Source organism: Papio anubis, chromosome 3, assembly GCF_008728515.1.
Source record: "Papio anubis isolate 15944 chromosome 3, Panubis1.0, whole genome shotgun sequence".
NCBI lineage: Eukaryota > Metazoa > Chordata > Mammalia > Primates > Cercopithecidae > Papio > Papio anubis.
The window spans coordinates 28,355,724-28,368,694 of record NC_044978.1 but is presented as its reverse complement, the minus strand read 5'-3'; the positions used below and the strand labels follow the sequence as shown (position 1 = coordinate 28,368,694).

Sequence of the window (12,971 nt, the reverse complement as noted above, 5' to 3'; positions counted from 1 at the left end):
TTTAAAATGGAAGCCTTTCCTACTCTCACACTCTTGTTACTCTGCTTTTATATCACTTCATATTGATAATATATGACATCATATTCTATATTTAGTTGTTTTCACTCTGTTTTTACTAGAATATAATTGAGCAAATGACAGTAGATGTTTTGCCTTCGTATTCTTGTTATTCACTGATTCAAATCCTTCTACCTAGAAAAATGTGGCTTATAAGTTCTCACTAAATATTTGTTCAGTACATGTTGAACAAATATTTTAAAAGACATTTCTATTATTTCTCACAAGATTTTAAAAAGACCAATGACAGATTTTTTGGATGTGCAATCTATACATGAATAAGAGGAGTCTAACACCTACAAAGAAAATATTTTATTTAATATACATTTTCAATAAAGGACAGAAACTTAGCCTGATTATCACACTTTTAATTTTTTCATGTAATTAAGTTATCAAAGCACATAGATATTTTAGACTATAATTTATACCAGCTAATTCCTTAAATGATTTAAATAATTTTACTTAATAGAGTGTTCTGGAAATAAAAATACATTTTATTTTAATCAAGTAATACTTTTGGGTTGTGTAAACAAAAGTAATAGCACCTATTCTTTATTTGATCACTATCTTTGATGGATAACTAATTGGTGCCTTCGCTTCAAATTTGAGCAGAGTTTCTAATTTGGAACTCAAAGCTAAAGTTAATTCCTAAAGTTTTCAAACCAAATTCCTCACTTTTTAAAGAAAATGTTTTGTTTTGTTTTGTTTTTGTGATTTAGGCCTGAAGGGAGAAAAGCAGCCAATGAGGAAGGTGCAAGAAGGTCACCCTAAGCCTCCTTTCCTATCTGTCCTATGGAACAAAAGTCTTAATCTTTCTTTCTTTTCTTTTTTTCCTTTTTTTTTTTTTTTTTTTTCTTTTTTTGAGACCTGGTCTCACCCTTTCTCCCAGGCTGGAGTACAGAGGCGCGATCTCAGCTCACTGCAACCTTCACCTCCCAGGCTCGAGTGATTCTTCTGCCTCAGCCTCCCAAGTAGCTGGGATTATAGGCGTGCACCACCACGCCCGGCTAATTTTTGCATTTTCAGCAGAGATTTGGTTTCGTCATACTGCCCAGGCTGGTCTCAAACTCCACCTCATATGATCTGCCCGCCTTGCCCTTCCAAAGTGCTGGGATTACAGCGTGAGTCACCACACCCGGCCAAAAATCTTCATCTTGTTAGGGGAAGGAAAACAAACACTGCAGTCTTTAGGACACTGAAGAAAATCTATTGCAGTTGGGACAAGGGAGCAAAATTAGAAAACAGACTACTTTTGGTAGAAATGCACGAACAAAATCTGTATCTAGAAATACAGGATGAACGGGAAGGGCAGGAACACTGAGGGGATCACTCTCCCTGAGGCCAGGGACAGAGTGCCTGCCTCAGACTGTGGCTTAATCTGAAAAACAGAAAGGATTTTCCATGCTCTCCACAGCTGGAAGACATAAAAAAGCCACTGGGTAGGAAGCACTGAGTAACAAGCAAGAGTGAATATTGCTGGGAGAGATAAGAATAGGATAAGGATGTCAAAAGGGACATTCTCTGAGTCACCACAAAAATGGAAAACCCACAGTGAAAGTGTCACAGCTAAAAATGTAAGAAAAAATGCACTAGGGAGTAGAAGGTAGGTATAAAAGAGAGATAACTTCAAGGAGACTGATAAAAAGCCGTAATAGTTGTAATAAAAGCTGAGGCCGGGCGCAGTGGCTCATGCCTGTAATCCCAGCACTTTGGGAGGCCAAGGTGGGTGGATCACGAGGTCAGGAGATGGAGACTATCCTGGCTAACACGGTGAAACCCCGTCTCTACTAAAACTACAAAAATTAGCTGGGCGGGGTACCACGTGCCTGTAGTCCCAGCTACTCAGGAGGCTGAGGCAGGAGAATGACGTGAACCCGGAAGGCGGAGGTTGCAGCAAGCCCAGATCACGCCATTGCACTCCAGACTGGGTGACAGAGCGAGACTTCATCTCAAAAACAAAAACAAAAACAAAAATCTGAATATGCATATATACAGAGGTGGTAGATAAAAGTAGAAAAATGAGCAAAACATGTTATTTTACATGACAAAAGGCAAAAATATGTTTTGGGAATGGGACTATCTTATATATTCAGAGAGTAAGTTTTTATGACCTGATTCTTCCACCAGAACAGCTTTTGTTACTTTGGCTTCATGTGTGTATGCAGCGGGTTCAAAATGCTCCCTTGTACTTTCCAGGACTGATGTTTGAGCTACAGTAATGAAGAGGAAACATCAATATTGAGCATTTAATGTCGCCCTAAGTTAAAGCAATTCTCATTGACTTCAGCGTGATTTCAATTAAGGGCAAGATTTGGCCAATTAAGTTCATCTCCTTGTTTGGCAAGTCCACAAACTCCTGACTGTCACTTGGTACACAGTGGCTTCACACTCTCACACGTTCAGGCCTCCCTGCTTTCTCAGATTTGGGCACCGGAGAGAAGTCATTAAAACAAAAACTTTGTAGTGGGTAGGAAAGTATATTATTCAAGAAAAGACTTAAAGGTGTTACATGGGTGTTTTAGAAATACCTAGTTGGTATATTAAATTCAATATCATCGAATGTCAATGATGTACTTTTCACTTATAGCATTTTGCTATTGTATAACCTTAGCTTTCCTAACAACAACAGCGTATGTGATTAAACACCCATAGGAAAACTATTCAACTTTCGGAATTGTAATGTTTTATTCTTTGGTGCTTACTTAAATATTTTATGTGAATATAGCTAGATATAGTTTAATTTTTATTCAGCACTCTAAATATATATAACTGATTATGTAAATTACATTACACAAATTTGAAATAGAATAATGTTTAAATATAAAATAACTTTATTAATTTAAGCAAATAAGGGCTTTTTCTGTGACTATCAATATTTCAAAAATAAAATTCAAATTTACTTGTTATCCAAAATTCCTCATGATTGCAATCTCTTTTTCAGTATGCCTGATAATATAAACACGTAAAGCATAACTAAAAAGTTTCTAAGAATGTATCCCACTGAAGTTTATAGGGATTTTTCCATTAATAATGAAGTACATGCAACATAAAGAAAAACATTCCGCTGTCTCATTATTCTTTCATCTGGAAACAGGAAATTGTTAAAAGTAGAAAAGATTCCAATAGAATCCATGATTCACATTATATGTGAGAATGGTTGTCCATATATTAATTCAAGCACCTAATTAATAAATTATATATTAGACAGAGGAATTCTCATAGACCCCATATAAATTTCAAGTTATGGCTAGGGAGGCTACATATACCAGCATTTAAACCATAGGTAGCACTTTTCAGACTGAGGGGTTGTGGGACAAAGAGTGACAGTTGGGACCCTGGAACAAAAGGCATACACCAGACCTGCCTCCAGCAAACTGGGACTCATGGTCACCCTGGTTATGTGTTTGCTGTGCTCTATCAGATGAGTCACTGAAATCTGTTTGCTTTGCCTCAGTCACAGACTTTTGATCCTTCACTCAGTAATTTGGAATCAGAGATAATGAATATAACTCTAGAGGCAGGAAGGAGGATGGTAGTAAGTTTTGAATAAAAGTTATAAAGAACTGACAAAGAATAGGAATAAGAGACTCTGAATAATGCTCTCTTTATAGACTTTACTGCCCTGGCACCTGAGATGAAAAATCTGAGTGCAGGAATGAGGCACTAGCAATTTACCTTACAGTACTATAGATTTTGAAGATTGATGGCATTTTGTTCTTCTTGTACAGCACTTGGATACGTGAAGAGGGTATATGGTCTGCCTTTGTGCACTAAATTTATATCTGATTTATAAGCTGCATGGAGCTCTCCATCACAATAACAAAAAAAGGTTTTAGTGCTGCTTAGAATGGCATTCTGACTTTTGTCTAACAATGAAATGTGATTTAAAGTGTATCACCTTCTTGATGGTGAAATCAAACCCCTCCCCATTGCCTATTTTACAACTTATTTCAAATAAGTCCCTCAATTTGGTTCGTGGCAGGTATGATTTCTTCAATTTTGACAGATTTATTTTGATTCTGACAAAAGCATCACCAAATAATGGCTGTGTTCTAAAAGGGAAGGCACTTACTTTTGCCTGTGATGACATAACAGCTTACCAAGGGGATCATGTAGCAACTTCTAAAATGTCCACTGTTGCATACAGAAGGTAGTTCCCATCTAAGCTTCAGTTAACACTTTAATAACCTTGTGAATCTAAAAATATATATGAATGACAGTCTGACCAATATGAGGTGAAAAGGAGAAAGCTGACCTATAATTAAATAGGAACACCTCAGAGTTTTCATGAATTTGCCATGAAGCAATGTTCTATCTAGAGGCCGGAATAAGTGCTTCTTGGGACCCTTGTTCTAAATTAATGAATGATTAAAAAAAAAAAAAGAAAAGAAAAGAAAAAAACACAGCCTTAAAGGAAACTTTAAAAGTTTTAAAGGAATTTTATTCTCTTAGATTAAAAAAATCATATTTTGAAATATATTTATGGGAGAGTCTAAATACATTTTTAGCAAAGCTATATGCAGGTCAGGAAGCTGAACAGAGTTAGGGTAGTTGAGTATAGCTTTAACACATGATTATATTATCCACACAGATTATCTAGCACAAAGAGAAAATTTATATTGCAATGAAGTCAGAAGAGTGTATTATATTCATTTGAAGTTCCAGCACACACACACATAAAATAGTGGTAGAAATCAAACTATTGATTATCTCTGTAAGGCCCCATTGCTTAGAAAGCAGTACAAAGGAATCTTTGACAATTCTGGAAATATTGTATATTCTGAACTGTATTATATTGACATGGATGTACACATTTATAAAAAGTAATATCTATATGAAAGATAAGTAAATTCAAAGCCCTTTACTGCATAAATATTATACTTCAATAAAAACTTAACTAAAAATTATAGAATACAGCAAAACTAATGAAATTGGTTGAGAAGAAGCAAGGCCCAAAGAAATTTTAGGGCCTTAACTGCATATATTAGAAAGGAAGAAAGGCTAAAGTCATTGACCTAAGCATAATTCTCAACAAGATAAGAAAAAGAACACTAATGAATGAAAAGTAGGAAGGAGAAGTAGCTTATAGTCAGGTAATCTAACTAAAATATATAAAAGCAATATAAAAAGAACACTAAAGAAACTTTGTTAAAAATAATAAAATTTAATGAAAAATGCAGTATATGGATCAGGAATCAAAAAAAGAAAAGACGTAATATGTAATGACAAAGGAGGCATCACAATACATCCTAAATGCCATAAAGGCAAAATATAAAGAAAATTGGATGAATAAATTTTAAAATAGAAATAAAAGTGATTATTCCTAGCAAATGCAGCTACTAAAAACAGTCCAAAAATATAAAAGATAAAGTCTTATAAGTTTTAAATAACATAAATCATTTTATTTTCTTTTTATTATCATTTCTAGCATTATTATTTTAGATATGGGATCTCTCTCCGTGGCCAGGCTGAAGTCTCAAATTCCTGGTGTAAAGTGATCCACCTGCCTCAGTCTCCCAAAGTTTTGGGATTACAGGTGTGAGTCACTGTGCCTGGCCTGAGTAAAATAAATCTTAATTAAAAACCTTTTCACAAGATTCTAGACTCAATTTGTTCACAGGTCAATTCAACAGACATTTAAGGAAAAACTAATGCAAATCTTACAACAATTCCTCCAAACAATATAAAGAAGTATTTCTCCCAATGTCCCAATGTGTTTTCTCAGTCCATCATGCACTTGCTATCAAATCTGACAAGGATATTACAAGAAAGGAAAATTAGAGGTCAATTGTTCATGAACATAGATGAAATGTCCCTAAATAGAATATAAAGAAATTGGTCCCTTTTAAATAGAGAAAATATATTTACACAGCAATATAAGTAAATTGGATTTATTCATGCTCTGTTAAGTTTTTTATTAATGCTAAAATGTAATTAGAGAATTTATCACATTAAAAAACAAAAATCAGAAATACTTCAAGATATACAGAAAATCATCTAACGGACTCTCAATTTCTTCATCTGATATAGAATTTCTATTAAGAAAATACTACAGCAAACATACTTGATAGGGCATTTTTAAACGTTCTGTCAGATATCATGAATGAGACAAAGATACTCACTAGCATCACAGATACCAAATATTAAGTATATGAAACATTCCATATTTTTAAAAATTACAATTTTAACAGAAACAAAAGGACCATGTTAGCAGGTACTATAACTATGTGAATAGAAAATTCAAAATATGTATCCACAAATTAAAACAAGCAGAAATTTAGTCTGTTACATTTCTGCATAAATGATATTTTTATATACAAACATTTATTAAATGTTATTTTAAAAGATACTTAGAAATAAATGTAACGAAAACTCTTTAAGTTATCTATCTATTGAAAATTAAGAAACATTGCAGGAAATTTTTTATATACTTAAATAAATAGAAAAACACACCATGATTTGATTGTCTATTGGGAACTCAATCTTGTAAAGATAAGAATACTTCCATAATTACCTTATAGACGCAATGCAATCAGTCAAAATCCTAATGATTTTTATTAATGTATTTTTTGGTTCTATTTGACGAGCTATTTACAAACAAAAAATGAAAAGACAGAGGGCCAAATGTAGCTAAATTACTTTTGCAGAGAAAAATATTGTTTACTAGGCCCTAGGATAAAGTTAGATTTATTAAACTGTGCCTTTTCATGATAAGGCAGGATGAAGAAACCAAAAGAACAGAATATAAACTCCAGAAACTATCTTTCCCACATATGGAGAATAAATTTGTGATAAAAATAGCATTGGATAGCACCAGGAAGGTCACTGTGTTTTGAAATAAGTGTTACCATATTAACTGCATATAAATATTTTAAAAATGAAACTTGACTTCCATCTCCCTATATATATATATGATTAATAATAACGTGAACAAAGTTTAGAAATATTTTACCAATAAGAGGTATAAATAAAATTGTACAACATAGTAACAATTTAGGAATATTTCCCCCACAATTAACCCTAATGTGTTCTATATTTATTGGTGTCATAAATCAAGTACTTTAAACACCAGTAAAATTAGTATACAAAATGCACTGGAAAATATCATGAAAATACTCAGCAAGTGTGATTTAGAATATTATTTACAAATTAAAGTTTGAATAAAATACTATGGAAATCATTTCTTATTTAAGCAAGAAAGTTTAAAAAATAAAATTTATTTATAGTAATAGTTAAATGATAATAAATAGCTTCTCACAAATTTCATCAATGATAAGAAGGAAAACTTAGAAAAAACAGTGCGAAAGAAATTGAGCTGGCTGGGCACAGTGGCTCACGCCTGTAATCCCAGCATTTTGGGAGGCTGAGGCAGATGGATCACTTGAGGTCAGGAGTTCAAGACCAGCCTGGTCAACATCGTGAAACCCCGTCTCCACTAAAAATACAAAAACGTAGCTGGGCGTGGTATGCGCCTGTAATCTCAGCTACTCGGAAGGCTGAGGCTGGAGAATTGCTTAAACTTGGGAGGCAGAAGTTGCAGTGAACCAAGATCTCACCTCACTGCACTCCAGCCTGGCGACAGAGTGAGACTCTATAAGATCGAGTATTCTTTACTGTGAATTATTTTGTGGTTTTTTTTTGGCGGGGGGGGGGGGGCGGGGAGGTTTGTTTGATTGTTTTTGTATTTTTGAGATGGAGTCTTTCTCTGTCTCCAGGCTGGATTGCAGTGGTGAGATCTTGGTTCACTGCAACTTCCACCTCCCAAGTTCAAGCGATTCCCCTGCCCCCGCCTCCTGAGCAGCTGGGACTACAGGCGCATGCCGCCACGTCCAGCCAATAAATATATATAGTATTTCAGTAAATTTTTTAGTAATTTTTTTTTTTTTTTTTTTTTGTATTTTAGATGGGATTTCACCATGTTGGCCAGGGTGGTCTCTATCTCCTGACCTCATGATCCGCCCATCTCGGCCTCCCAAAGTGCTGGCATTACAGGCGTGAGCCACTGCACCCGGCCCATATTGTGGTTTTATTTTGTGAAAAAAATGTGTGATAGAAAATCTCCAAATATGCGAATTTATTTTTTATTCCCTAAATTTGGAAACACCAAACTAAACACGACACTACTGGTTATCTTCCAAAATATATAATTTTACCTTTGTAACATTGATTGGTTTTACTCTGGAGATAAGTGGCATGGGGTCACACAGACCTTTAGGCTATCTGTTCTTCATGTTTAAATGTATCATTTATTGTTCCATGCTGGGATACTTATACATAGTGTACTTATTTTCTTCTGTGATAGCTCTGTCAATTTCAATATTAATATAAGTTGAGAATTGGATATTTGCCTGCTTAACATAACATGTTTAATATGAGAATGAATATACAATGTGAAGATTAATTTTTAAACTGGCAAAATGAAATGAAGCTACCTCTATAAAAGAATAACACTTGAGAAGTTTTAATTTTTGACCTGTCCATTCATATAGCTGCTCTTTTTCTTTTTTAAAATTTATTATTTAGTTGATTGAATTCACATATTTGTTTGTTGTACTTCTAACTCAAAAAGAAGAGTCTTCTTAGAGTGATTGCTTTTCCTAATGGTTCACATACAGCCGCAATTTAAAGGCAAATATTCTGCCCGATAAAATTAATTATTTGTTCTTCATCTCCAAATACGTATGCTACCTACCTACATAATAGCTTTCAGAGGTTTGTTATGAGTTCTACATTCTCCAATGAGATTTATGGTAAAAAAGCTCTTCACACTTTACAATGTAAAATGTCATGTGCGTTAATGGTTACAATGATATTAGAATAATCCTATTTTTAACAAGCACTCATAGGGATATATTCTATATATATATAGAAGACATAAACACCTAGACCACATCAGTTCCATTATGTCTAAAAACTCATTATCCAAATGTTAATACAATTGTCATTCATTATGACAGGAGAACAAGATATCTTCATGAGCAAAAGTAAATGTGTTTGCTACAATCTTGGCTTTACTTTTGATATAGGCAGCTGTTTCCAACAAGACAGCTGTGGTAGGATAATAGAAACTATGGAGACAATAGCTGGCTTGCCATATGATAAGTAATCCTCTTGGAGTGATTAGATGAAGAGCTTCTTATCTAGTGAAGTATGTGCTGCTCTTCAGAGTGATGCAGAACTTTGCAGAAAACTTGTAAACACTCATCAAGATGGCATAAATGGCTAAATGCTAGTGGAAGCCTTTCTCAATGATAAAAATACAAAGTATTGTAAGGCGTTTGATTGCACAGCTTACTGTTAACCATTATGGGATCCAGAATTGTACAGATTTGAGCTTGAAATCATCCTCTGAACTTTGTTAGCTGTCTCAGATTAGGAACTGGACAAAGTTCCTAATCTCTGATTCTTTGATATTTTATACATTGAGAAATATAATTGTTCTTATGTGATTGTTCTGATGGTTAGAAAAAAAGGGTGAATGAATGAAAACTAGCTTTACAAGAGAAGGAGTGACGAGGGTATAAAACAGTTCAAAAGCAAGGAAAAGAAAAAAGTAACATACTTAGATTTATTTATGCATTTGTTTTTGTTCAATGATTATAAAATAAGTTTAAAGAAGTAAAACATGTAGAAAGAAATGTATTCATTCATTTGAAAGAAGAATCAATGAAATTTATGTGATATGCCTGATGATAATGAATCGTATTAGTAATTTTAATTCACCTTCAAAATAACTTGATCGTTTGGTTCTACTCAGCCAGCAATACTTCATGCTGCTGAATGTTTTCCATGTACACTGTTTATCTTCCTTCTTTCTCACACCAAACCTGTCTTCCTTTTGTGTTTAACCTAAATCAACAATGTTACAAATTCTCAGTTACCTGTACTAGAAATTCAGAAGCACTTCGAAGTACTTCTATGCCAACACATAGACTCAATTTCTACAAACTTCTGAAATTTCCACCCACATAGTTCTTGAGCCACTTTTTTCACCTCTATATTCACTGTTCTTATCAAGGCTATTGTGTGCTCCCTGCAATAGCTGCTTAGTTCATAATGCACCACTTTTCTCTTTCCTCACAGCTGCATTATGTTGTTACAGATAAACTCTCCAGACAGCTATAGAGTCCAGTGTCTACACTTACACTTTAAATCCCTTACCCTCTCTTTTTGCAAGGCACAATTCTAGCAGTTTTACAGGTCTTTCTCTGAAGAATTCTGTGTTCTGTCTCTAAAAAATAATTCCGGTTAGCTATAAATATATTCGAATTTCTTAATCTTAAATATATGTACACACCTATCTCTATAAACATACCTACATGTAAGCATATACAGTTCTATTGAACTAAATATGTACATGTATATACACATACATACACATATATAGATAGAAGTATATCTACCTACCTGTCATCTATCTATCATTCCTGTATCAATCAGCATAGGCCAGGTTATGCTGTGGCAAAAAAAACAAAATCTTTACCAGTGCTTAAAATGACAAATGCCTTTTTGCATATGATATCTGGTGACATATGCGTAGTTTATGCTCATTTAATTCATTTGGGGTGATAAACAATTTGCATGTTCCTGGTTGCTGTGCAGAGCAACAGAAGTCTCTGAAGGATCTCAAACCAGTAATTAAATATTCTGGCCAAGAAGTAATTCTCATATCTTAAAGCACATGTCGTATCTTCAGCACCACCCAGTATTAATAAAGTTAAGAAGATCATCCTTGTACCCAGAGAGCGTAGTTGAAAATACTCGATGAACTGCATTAATTCCAATGACAATCCACTTTTCTTATGACCAAAGGTAAAATATACCCACTTCACCCCCAGTGGAAAAAAAAACTCCACAAAGTCCAGTTCAGTAACTACATCACTGCATCAGATTTAAAGTTCAGGAAATCTTGGGTAGGTGCGATTATCACTTCCTTAGGCTCAGATGGTACCACTTTGATTTAGACCCTTATGGAATAAAGGCATGAGTTTGCTCCGTCTTCTTACAGTCAATCTCATACCCATTTGGTATTGATGGAACAGGAAAAATATATTGACAATAAATACATCCACTTGGATAAGTGAAGAAGGAGAGCAATACTGATCTATAGAAATTTTGAAATTCTGAATGTCTCTTGGCAGAAAAGTTAGTGAGGAAGGAGGCAGGAAAATCCTTTCTAAGGCCCTCTTTTCGGGACTAGAAACCTTGTTCTACAAAGACCCTGACTCTGCCCTCCTGAAGTTTCTTTCTTTTTCCTTATTACTTTTGCTGTATCTGAAGGGACTTTACAAAATACCTACTGTATCAGTCCATTCTAACACTGCTATAAAGAAATACCCGAGACTGTTTAATATATAAAGGAAAGAGGTTTAATAGACTTACAGTTCTGCATGGCTGAGGAGGCCTCAGGAAACTTACAATCATGGTGGAAGGGGAAGAGGCACATCTTACATGGCAGTAGGTGAGAGAGTGCTAGCAAGAGCAGGAAAACTGCCTTGTAAAAGCATCTGATCTTGTGAGAACTTACTCTTTATCATGAGAACACCATGGGTGAAACTACTGCCTTAATCCAATCATTTCTCACCAGATCTCCTCCTAAACACCTGGGGATTACAATTCAAGATGAAATTTCGGTGGGGAGACAAAGCCTTACCATATCACCTACTTTGTGGGTTGTGTGAAGCTTTTTAAAGCTCACATGATGCAGAGACATCTGCAGACACAAGCTTTGTTTTAGGTCCTGAATTGTCATGTTTTCTTTCAGATACTTTAGAAAAGATAGTCCCTTCAAAAATATAATAAGCTTTTTGTCTACTCAGTTTTGGTAGCCTCCAAGTGATAAAAGCCTAACTACCACTGGTAAAATAGTAAGCAGAAGAGCCAGATTCAAACCTCAACTGTGGGGCTCAGGGTCCACGATCCTAATCACGATGCTATGCTGACTCTTGTTCACTTTTTTTTTTAGCTTTCCTAACTATAATCATTTTAATTGCAATTCCATTTATCTTTCTGAGTCATTTTATTAATATCTGTAAAATATCTTTCTGGAATAGTTATTCAAATTATCTTTAATCCTTACATCTAGTTATAAACAACTGATATCTTAACAATATTGAGGTATTCCAACTCATGACAATGAAATATTTCACTTTTTGCTTGATTTTTCTTATTAGACTGTTGTTATACAGTTTCTCCCTACTTGATCTAACCATTAGTGATAGGAAAATGTGGAATTCTCTAACTGTAATACTGGATTTATCTTTTTCTGCTATCAGTTTTGCTTCATGTATTTTGAAGCTGTTGTGATACATAAATATTTAAGATCATGGTATATCCAGAATTGGTTCGTTCTGGTGGGTTCTTGGTCTCACTGACTTCAGGAGTTAAGCTGCAGACCTTCGCAGTGAGTGTTACAGCTCTTAAAGGTAGCGCGTCCAGAGTTGTTCCTTCCCTCCAGTGGGTTCGTGGTTCTCACTGTCTTTAGGAGTGAAGGGGCAGACCTTTGCAGTAAGTGTTACAGCTCATAAAGGTAGTGCGGACCCGAAGAGTGAGCAGCAGCAAGATTTATTGCAAAGAGCGAAATAACAAAGCTTCCACAGTGTGGAAGGGGACCCCAGCGGGTTGCTGCTGCTGGCTCAGGTGGCCAGCTTTTATTCCCTTATTTGGCCCTGCCCACATCCTGCTGATTGGTCCATTTTACAGAGCACTGACTGGTCCATTTTACAGAGTGCTGATTGATCCATTTTTACAGAGTGCTGATTGGTGCATTTACAAACTTTTAGCTAGACACAGAGCACTGATTGGTGCGTTTACAATCCTTTAGTTAGACAGAAAAGTACCCCAAGTCCCCACCCAACCCAGAAGCTCAGCTGGCTTCACCTCTCAATCCCCCCCCTCAAACAGGACACCCCGAT

At 35.0% G+C, this 12,971-nt stretch overlaps 1 long non-coding RNA gene across 1 annotated transcript in view; it reads right to left on the bottom strand.

The window, feature by feature from the left end:
* Positions 1 to 12,650, bottom strand: part of LOC108586138 — a 34,834-nt gene extending 22,184 nt beyond the window's left edge. Inside the window, exon 1 of the long non-coding RNA XR_001902994.3 lies at positions 9,781 to 12,650. This is a non-coding gene — a long non-coding RNA (uncharacterized LOC108586138). The remainder of the gene's footprint in view (positions 1 to 9,780) is intronic.
* Positions 12,651 to 12,971: the final 321 nt, after the last annotated feature.